Source organism: Thalia democratica, chromosome 3, assembly GCF_965202585.1.
Source record: "Thalia democratica chromosome 3, ktThaDemo2.hap1.1, whole genome shotgun sequence".
NCBI lineage: Eukaryota > Metazoa > Chordata > Thaliacea > Salpida > Salpidae > Thalia > Thalia democratica.
The window spans coordinates 4,012,140-4,021,685 of NC_139167.1; the positions used below are offsets into that span (position 1 = coordinate 4,012,140).

Genomic DNA, 9,546 nt, shown 5'->3' on the forward strand with positions numbered 1-9,546 from the left:
AAAAAATAAAACTTTTTATGAAAATATATTATTACAGAAATGCATCTTGTTATATACTATTTAGCGGAACAAAAATTATTAAATTTAAATATAGTTACCAAACTTTCTTTTGGTTTGTTAAAGTTGATAGCAATAAATTTACAATTTTTGTCAAAGTAATATTATAAAAATCCTGTTAGCCTATTAATACTTTTTTTAACAACTGATATAATGATAGTTTTTAGTACAGAAATTAAATTAAGAAAAAATTAAAACTTTTATTTACAGTTATGTATTTAAAAGAGTGTTTTATCACTAAAACTATTTTACAATAAATAAGTAACAATCATTTTTTTCATATTCTATGTGAGTAAATTGCTTTCAAATAAAGTTAGTACTTACAAGTAAGTTTTAAAACTATCAAAAAACATTTCTTAGTAGATTACTAAGAATATCATGTTTAGTAAAAAAATACTTTTGTTGTATCCGTAATAATTTAATTTTTTACAAACTTCAAAGTAACTTATAGTTCTAAACAAAAAAACATTGTTAGCATTTACATTGTAGGAAGTATACCCTTAATGCTTTATCACATTGAAACTAAATTTGCTCAATTCGGGAATTTTTGCCTAAAAACAGTTCTTTATTGAGCCAAAGTTTTTTTTTTACACAAGAAGAACCAAAAAAACTATGAAATTAAAAAACCATTAAAATAACGTCACTTTATAAAGCAATGTTTTTTAAATTTTAGTTAGAATTTTTAGCAACCTTGCTTTAAAAAGCATGATGCAATTAACAATTTTTATGCAACTACATAAAAATTTCAACCAATATTTATTAAAGTTAAATTAAATTACCTTGAATAAGTTTTTTATAAACTGTACCAATTGACCACTTTAGAGGAAAATGCATGCTAAAAAGTAGAAACTAATCAATTTATTTAAAAAACCACTATGGACTAGCTTTATTTTTATATTGTATAGTTGTTATTACTTCTCACAAAATATAAAAAGCTTAGCGTAAGAACTTTAACATTATAAAAATTTGTCAGGTTTAATTTGTTTATCTTGCTAAGACATTAAACTGTATCCTTGGTGCATGACTCAATAACCGATAGGATTTTGTTTTTTCGTACACCAGGTCCTTAGACCAAACTTTTTTCTTTAATTTTTCGTGGTTCAGTAAATTTTATAATTATCCTTGGCATTTCTTTGTAAAGTAAGTAAATTGTATACAGAAAACTGTTTTATTTTAAAACATCACATTTTAAATAAAAATAAAAATGTTAATTAACAAATGTTTTTAGTAGTATCTAAGTTTTATTAACTTACGTTTGTTTTTATTAAAATTATGTCATCTTAAATATTTTTCATAAACATTCAGAAGTTAGCATAAATACTACCTTGTTGGAATGTTTAAAAGTTGTTTCAGTTCAATAAAATTTAGAAAATTAAAAAAATTGGCTTTAATTAAAGTTTAATGAAACAATTTATTTTACTAAATTATACTTTTCTAAACCAACTTTTTTAACGATTTTATGACATTTTTGAGTTTTTTAAAATGTATCTAATCTTTAATATCTTATATTTTGAACTAAACTAACTTCGCTTTGAAAACTTTTATTAATTTAAAAACATACAACTGTTTTAAACTACTGTTTATTAATCAATAGTTGTTACTTTAAAACTATAGAAGTGCGACATTTAACAACTAATTGCTAGTTTTTATATGTGAAAGGTTAAGAGATCTTCGAATCATTAACATTTAAAACTTTTTTACTAAAGTAATAAAACTTGATGCATATTTATTAATGTTCTTTTAAAACGAGTTGCCTCGATTGAACCAGGGACCTTCAGATCTTCAGTCTGAGCTATCGAGGCTTGTGATTAATTGAATATATAAGTGTTATAAAGTTATTTATATATGCAACTTTAGAGGTAGCTTATTTGTTTCAAAAATGGCAAAAATTTAAATAAATTTATTTAGTTAATTGATTATCTAAAATTAAGTTTGTACTAAGAACGATAAAATTATATTTATTGTAAAATATACTTGCTACAATGATTAAAGTTTGAAAATAAATATAGACTATTTTTTTTACAGACATCATTATTACACAAAAATTAATAATTGTACAACTTAACTTGATTACTCAAACTAAGCTTAAATATAACCTTTTTCAACTTGAGTTTTTGTAATTTTTTAAGCTGTAGTAGGAATTTTTTTATGTACTAGTTTGAACTAATTTAACATAAAAAAAGCATTCAAGACTAGTTTTACAAAAAATATTTGCTCTTAATTTTTAAACTTTTAAACAAAAAAATGATAGTTAAAAGCTTTTACAAACAAACTGGGTCGCAAATTTATTTTATAATTTTAGATAATGTTAATAAAGATTGTAAAATGAATCTGTTTAAGTTCATAGGTCCTAAAAACTAAAATTGAAGAATTTTAATTAAAATCATTAAAACTCAATAACCTATTTCATTTTGACACATCTTGTCAATTCTTTATTAAGGTAGCTTAAAAATTAAAAGTTTGATATAAAACTCAAAAGATAGTTTAAACCAAAATAAATTATATACATTAAACCACCAACAAAATGTTTTTTTTTTCTATTTGGCTATTAATTTTCTTATTTTTTGTTTCTTTTTTTTTTTTTTTGAGAAGCTAACCCATTGGTTCATAAACTTGATCATATATTCTATTTTTTTGTTCATTTACTTCTTCATAATCCTGTGCTGAGTTTTTGATATCAACATTGATATTTTCATATTTTGGTTGATAAACTTCATCATAAACATTTAAGTTCCTTTCTTGTTCATTATCAAAGTCGTTCTGTGAAGATCTCAAAGAACTTTCTTGTTCATTAACAGTTTTATTTTTCGAATGTTTTAGGTTGTCTTTTTTTATTTCTTTCAACTCAATACCTTTGTCTTTGTTCGATTTAAAGAATTTGTCATCTAATCTGTAAGGTTGCTGACTTTCATAAATATTTTCCCTTCTAACGTGGAGATATCTGTAAAATATAAATTTAACGAAAATGATCTAAATATACTGTAAATAGATCATTTTCGTTAAATTTAAAACTTAAAAATATTTTCATTTATTTTAAACTTAAACTAAAAATGTTTTAAAAATATCTATATTAAGACAAATTCTAATAGAAAAGAAGACATAAAAATTTAATTATATTTTCATTTTTGAACTGAAGTGTTGAGATATAAACAAGCCATTTAAAAAATCATACCTAGAACATTTTATTAAATATGTTTTCAAACTAACCGTCTAAGAAGTTTAATGAAAATTCCAATTGCTATAATAGAAGATATAGCAATAATAATTTAAATGAACAAATTGTTGCTGTTTGAAGTTTCTGAATTTGTTGTAGTTTTGTTTGGAAAAGTTGTAAAACTACTTTCTGATAAAGTTAACACATTGTTAGATTTTGTAACAGCCTCAAACGTTGAAGATTTGATACGAATTTTAGTGGACTCAGTTCTATTAAGTTTTTTAAGCTCGTTTGAAGTAATGTTGTCGTTTGATTCTGTAGTACTTATTGGAAAAGTTGATGAAGTGCTTGATTTTGAATTCATGTTTGTTAATATTGTTGTAGCATGGTTTACTTTTTTATTATTAAATGGTAAAGTTGCACTAAAATTTGACTCTGAAAAGTTTTTTGGTAAATTAATTTTAGTATTTCTTGAAGAGGTTTTTGGTTTTCTAGTTTTGTTTTTTAAAGTCATATTTTTTGCAACTTTTTTTGATTTTTGATTATTAATTTTACTTTTTGTCGTAGCTTGGTTATGTGTATTTGTTGTGTAAAAAGTTGTTGCTGAGTTTGTTTTAAATGTATTTCTTGAAAAACTTTTAGGGGTAGTAGTAATGTTTTTTCGATTTGTACTGTCTTTATCAGTTGCTGTGTTTTTGTACCTTGGAGTTTTTGTTTCAGTTGAAACATTTGTAGTTGGTACAGTCTCACTGCATTTTCTACAAAAATATTTCTCTCTACGTTTAGACCTTTTGTATAAATAAGGGTGTTTGGGTTCCATTTACTTTAATCCTGAAATGTTTAAAAGCTTTTATTAAAACTAAATCGACTATTTCATTTATTTAATTACTGTCAAAATACAAACAGAAACTCACTGTTTCTGTAGTTTAAACATTCCACACATTGTCTTCTCAACGGCTTGGAAGTTTCTTCAGTCGCTGCAGTTGTCTTAAATTCAGAATCTGTATTTAGTTTTGTTTTGTCACATGTTTTTAGAACAGTTTTTGTTTTAAGTTGAAAGTTAAAAAAAAAAGATTATTTGAATATTTCCGTTTCGTAACTATCTTCTTTATCTTTATTAAAACTTTTTTTATGAACGTGACTAGTTTATTTTAAGAGAACATATATTGAAATTCTTTTAGAAAACTAACTTTAATTCAAAATATAAACAAAATAGTATAAACTATCAATCACACTCATATGCTGCAGTTTTCAGGTAAGAAATAGTTTAGCTTGTGTTAGAAAAAATTAATCTGTGTTGGAGTTTTCAAAAATACAAAAATTGTAACTGTATGATGATTCGTAATAATTATAGTACATTACTGTTTGTTTTAAGTTGTTTTTTAATTTAATTTTGAGGTGTTTGTACATTATACACATTTAAATTAAATTATAAAGTTGTTTGTTTTTAATAGTTTAGTGTTTTACTGGTATTGTTAGTATATTACATACTTTCAAACTACTCTTAGTTTTTATAAATACTACCTTATAAATGCTACCCATATATCACTTAAACAATAATACTTATCTTTTGTGTGTTTTAAATAAAGTACACTATGCTTTCTGAATGTTTAAATTAAGTTTAAATTGAGTCAAAGAGAAGCTCATAGTGAAATTGAAAAATATAAGTAACATAGAATAAATTAAAAGTTCTACTTAACAAAACAAAACTTACATTTATACCTATTTGAAGAAGCTTTAGGACTAAATGTTGCAGGAACATGATAAGAAGATGAAATATTTTCATTTGAGTTTGTAGTTGTTCTAGCTTGAGTTTTGTGAGTAGCTTGAGTGGCTATTTGGAGGTATGCCGTTGATTCATCAAAACTTTCATAAATTTCAGGATAAAAATTCCGACTAAACTGAAGATAACTTTGACCTAAACTCAAGCAAAAAACTTGAAATATTATTAATACAAGCATCATTTGTTTAAATAGAACTGTCTTAAAATACAGCGTTAGTAATATAAACTTAAGTTTTATTTTAAAATAAGAAATTATAAGCAAGCCTTATTTAAACTTGTAGAATAGACAGTACAAATATTTTTTGATGTCAATAAAAGTATAAAAGTTAGTGTTCAATATTTTTTTTTATAATTTTTTTTTTAACTATTTTAATGGCTAGCTAAAATTTTAATCTAGCATGATAAGTTTTTTTTTATAGCCAAATACATTTATTAAAAAAAAAAGAAACTATAGAGTTTATTTTGACTTAAATTTAGATAGTGTCTTAAAAATTTGTAATGCAAAAAATGTACAAAGAAATCATCATAAAAAGTAATTATTAAACTTCTACGACAAAAGATTAGAAAAATCTTAAATATATTTAATATGGAACATTTAATTTTTAAATTATTGAATAGTTTACTGTATTTATAACAATTTGATACCAAATTGTAATCGAATTAAAATTAAAATGAATATGTTTATGTTTGAACACCAAAGAAACGTTTTAATTTTATTTTAGTTTATTAGTTACAGTTTTTCAGTCTTATTCTTGAATACTTTCAGCTTCTGATTTATAAACTGGATCGTATGTTCTATTTGTTTTTTCAATGACTTCTTCATAAACCTGTACTGAGTTTTTGATATCACCATTGATATTTTCATATTTCGGTTCACAAACTTCGTCATAAATAATTTTATCTTTTGAAGGAGAAACACTTTTTTGTTTGTTAACAGTTTCGTTATTCGAACCTTTTAGGGTGACGTTTTTAAACTCATTTAACTCAACACCTTTGTCTTTATTCGATTTAAAAAATTTGTTATCGAGTCTGTAAGGCTGTTGATTTTCATAAATATTTTCCCTTCTTACGTGTAGATATCTGTAGTTTGTTTTTAACAAATAGAATTTTTAAAAATACAATTTTAAAAGTAATTTTTAGTCAATAAAAATACACTTTGTTGTCAAACTCTTTTCTGTTGAAAACAGATTAAAATATTACTAAAACATAAGTTTAAAATTACAAAGTTTAAAAGTTTAAAACTTAAAAAAAAAGGTAACAATTTTTTTATAATTTTCAAATATTTCTTCTTCTAAAATATAACTAAGATTTCCAAAACTAAGACAAAACTTTAATAAATTTAAAACTGATACTTACGACGAGTAGTTGTATAGAATTCAATAAATTATTTTCAAACTAACCTTCTTAGAAGTTTGATTAATACTCCAATAGCAATTATTGAAGATACACCAATGATAATATGAATAAACAAATTGTTGCTGCTGCTAGAAGTTTCTAAATTATTTGTACTTTTATTTGGAGAAGTTGTAAAGCTATTTTCTGATAAAGTTAACACATTGTTTGATTTCGTGACAGTCTCAAATTTTGAAGATTTAGAATTATTTTTAATGAATCCAGTTATATCTAAATTTTTGAGTTTGTTATTGAGTAATACTTTTTGTTAATACTTTAAGTTTAATGCTTGATAGTGTAGTTTGTATTAACAAAACTGCAACAGTTATTTTCGATTTTATAACCTTTTTAGTTGTTGAAGTAATTTTTGGTATGGTAGTTGTAGTAGTATTTTTTAAAGATTAAGATTTTACACTTTTTCGTACTTCACCAAATAAATAATAATGTTACTATTTATAACATACACACCCTTAGCATTTAATGTATATTAAGTTTATGCAACTATTAATCGTTTGCAACATTAATCTAATTAATGTATATTAAAAACATACAGATTTGGTCAGAAACATTACAAGTGTTAGTGGTAGATTTTAAAGTTACACAACTTTCTTTGGAGTTCCTTTTAGTTGCAACATTTAGACTGGTCTTTGTAACTAAATTAATTTTACTCAATAAAGAGCCAGTTTTTATCTCTTATTAAATTTCAGTACGGTTTTGTTACTAAAAGCAGCAAGTTTTAAAATTTCAACTTACTTCTGTTTTTGTAAGTAACATTTTCCTTAGCAGCTGCATAAATGAAGGTTGTTGTTGATTTGTTATCAAGTATGGGATAAAAACTTGAGGAGTATTGGATGTCATCACTTCCTGAATACTCAAGATCTAATGGTGGAATGTGGTTTCTCTCAGAATAACTTGAGTTTGGAAACCCCTGGCTTTCAGTTACGGTGAAACAAAAAAGTAGTGAAGAATGAATATAAGCATCTTAGTTTATATTGTCTGAAAATGAAATGTTTAGTTGTGAAAACAAGCTTACTTAAACTAAAAAAATTAAAAATACGCCATCAATTTAAAATGTTTATTTTTTAATATTTGTAAGGTAAAACGTTATAATTTTATTGTTCATCATCGTAAAAAGAGTTTTGCATTAACAAAAAAAACATTTTTTTTAAAATCTCGCTTATTTTATTAAAAATTTTAGCCTTGCTTTTTATAAGCGTTAAAAGTTTCTTTAAAACTTTGTTTCTTTAGTAAACAACGCAAATTTTTTTTACTAAAACCTATCTAACTTGTAATTAAAAATTTTAACCAAAAGTTCTAAATATATTATTTATCAAAAAAAAGATAAAATATACACTTGTAATTAGATATTTTGTCTCGTTATAAATAAAAATTAAAAAAATAACTTAAACTAGCATCTTAAAAACAAAAAGAAGATACTAAAAGCTACCAACTTCGACAAAAAACTGAATACAAAAAAGCAGTATACTTAAAAATTTAAGAAGTACAGCTTTGAAAAATAATGAAAATATTTTCTCACTGCTACAAGATTTTGCTATATACATAAAACAAATTAACTACTTTCAAAAATGACAGCATATTTAATTCTTATGAGTTTAATTAGGTTTAAATAAGGAAATTGTTATTACTATTTAGTTAGATTTTGTGTTTATACAACTTAATTAACTTTGTTTTGTATTTTATTCATATTCAATAAAAGTTTAAAATGACTTTTAAAGTATTACAGTAACGATTAGAAATTTAGTATGTAGATAATTTTAAAGTTCTAAACACTCAAAAAATAAAGATTAAGTAGCTTTTAAATTTTCAAAAATACTAGAGAAATAATTATGTATACAGGAAGATAACTACAAAGTTTTGTTTTATTGTCATTTGCCTGCTTACGTTTGTAAGTTGCTTTAAATTTATTGAAAAATAAAAATAGTAAACTTTTAATAAAATTATTATATATATAACAAACAGAGTATGGAAAAATTCCTACTACTAATATTAATTTGTAATTAAGTTAATTGATAAATACAGTTTCTGTTTACAATCCTGTGTAAAATTTGAGTAACACAGAACCAAAAAAAAATTAGGTTTCATATTCAATATGCAATGCAATAAAGTTGTCCGAAAAGTTTTCGTACTTTAACAGAAAGTTTTGCGTTCTATATTCATTTAAATTGTTCACTTTTTACATCTATGATAAGCATAACAAATAATAAAATTTAAAAAAGCGTATAATCAAACTCAACTAAAACCTTTTTAAATGTTTTAAACTTAAATAATTTACTTTATTAACCGAGTTTACTAGTTGTAATTCATCTATTCTTTAGATAAAATTTTGCTTATAAAACTTATCTAGGCTATTTTAACTAATTGATACTATGTTATGTCTACTTTTTTATTTTTGAAATATTTTTTTTATGGGAAATTCGGTATAAATGACAAGCTTTTTTCTCCACCTGGGTTATTTATTTGAAATTAATACATGAAAAGCTAATATTACTTTATAGCATTTTTTCGTATTGCAAAAAAAATATTTTTGTTAATTTTTACTAATTGAAGCTTGTACGTTTGAAAACAAACAAAAAAAAATCTTTATGGCTAGTTTAAGTTAGCTTACGAAGTCACACTGCAAGTTAATATCGAAAAAGGGAATTACCCTTTTTTATTTGACGCAATATAGCGCATGTTGTAAAGTTTATAAACCTAATAACTAGGTTAGTGACAGATCCTTCGATAGCTCAGTTGGTAGAGCGGTGGACTGTAGCTGATGTTGGAAATCCATAGGTCGCTGGTTCGACTCCGGATCGAAGGAAATTTATAATGAAAATATTTTAAAATTGTGTTTAGCTACCATTTATCATAATTTTATAGATTATAATCAGTTTTTACTATTCTTGAAAATTTAAGAGATACTGAATATTTAAATATGAAAACATAGGTCTTCATTTTAATTGTATTTTCAAATATAAACATTTAGAAACTTTTACTATTTTTTTTCTATTTTCACATAAATTTCTAAGCACAAATTAATGCTTTAGTTAGCTTAAAAGTTTGAAAACATGTTTTAGTTTCAATTGTTATTAACTAAGCTAAAATAATAGTCTTCATTTTAGTTGTAATTCAAGATATAAACTTAGAATAAAAATTACTA

The 9,546-nt window shown here is 23.5% G+C and overlaps 1 non-coding gene across 1 annotated transcript; it reads left to right on the plus strand.

The window, feature by feature from the left end:
• Positions 1-9,122: 9,122 nt before the first annotated feature.
• Positions 9,123-9,207, plus strand: Trnay-gua (transfer RNA tyrosine (anticodon GUA)). Its single transcript is given in 2 exon segments — positions 9,123-9,159; positions 9,172-9,207. It is a non-coding gene; the product is annotated as a tRNA-Tyr (tRNA).
• The last annotated feature ends 339 nt before the right edge of the window (positions 9,208-9,546 follow it).